Source organism: Arachis ipaensis, chromosome B4 (assembly GCF_059453495.1).
Source record: "Arachis ipaensis isolate K30076 ecotype BB chromosome B4, ASM5945349v1, whole genome shotgun sequence".
Lineage (NCBI taxonomy): Eukaryota > Viridiplantae > Streptophyta > Magnoliopsida > Fabales > Fabaceae > Arachis > Arachis ipaensis.
The window spans coordinates 133,973,377-133,974,632 of NC_142439.1; positions in this window are offsets into that span (position 1 = coordinate 133,973,377).

Here is a 1,256-nt window from a genome sequence, read left to right on the forward strand (position 1 = left end):
GGGTAGTTTAGGTAATTTTAATAAAATTATGGGTATAATGTATAAATTTAAAATATAATTTAATTCTTTAAAATTACTTTTTTTTAAAAAAAATATTATTTTAATTATCAATTTGCTAATTGGCATTTAATTAGGTATTCTAATTTAAAATTAGAAATAATATAATTAATTTTCTTTGTTTATAAAATTAAAGTATTAAATTCTAAAATCTCAATTATTTAAAACTAAATCATATAAAATTTCTATTCTTTTATAACTGTTAAATTTTATAATTTAAGTATAGAAAATTATTCATTAATAATGAAATTGAGTAAAATTTATATTTTTATTATCAAAACCTGATTTAATTATTTTCAATGAAATAATTTATGAAAATAAAATGTCTATAAATAAATAAATTTGAAATTGGCTCATAATAAAGTTTTCTAAAATTTCTGGGTCTTACAATATAGAATTAGAATCTTTCAATATTTTTAAATGAATTAAATAAATTTATTTGAAAATAATAAATATTCATTCACTACAATGATTAATACCCGTTTTATTTACTGGACCGTACTAATAAGAGAGCAACTAAAAAATATATGTGATCAGTTTAAATAATTTATTTAAGTATCAATTAATTAATACGTAAGATAAACTCGTTACCTTCTCAATCATTAATACTCGTTTTATTTTATATATATATAATAATATAATAAATTAAATTAAACGAATTCATTTATTTCATCGCCTTATATATTATTTACTAAATCATTTAATATTTATGTGGTTTAATGAATCAAACAAAATTTTAAATAATTTAATATCTATTCTAATTAAATTAAATATTTGATTAGTTATGATTGATATAATTTAATGAATCAAATAAAATATTAAATGATGGAATATTATTTATTCTAATAAAATCAAATTAAATATAATTAATTAGTTATAATTAATATAGTTAAATGAATCAAACACATTAAATTAAAAAATAATTTAGCTAACTTGTCTCTTAATGACACATTTTAAAAATATTTATTTTTTAATAATTTTTATAAAATATTTTTTTTATAATGTTTTTAGCCTATACTCTAAGGACACAGCTAGTAGAGCCCATTAAAAAATACTTAATTAGTTAATACAAATAATTAGTATATTTGATTTGGTTCAATAAATTAAAAGAAACAAATGTAAAAGGAAGAGATAAAGAAAAAGTGAACGAATAAAAATATGTAGCTATCAAAAGACAATAAAAAAAAGTCTTTTTTAGT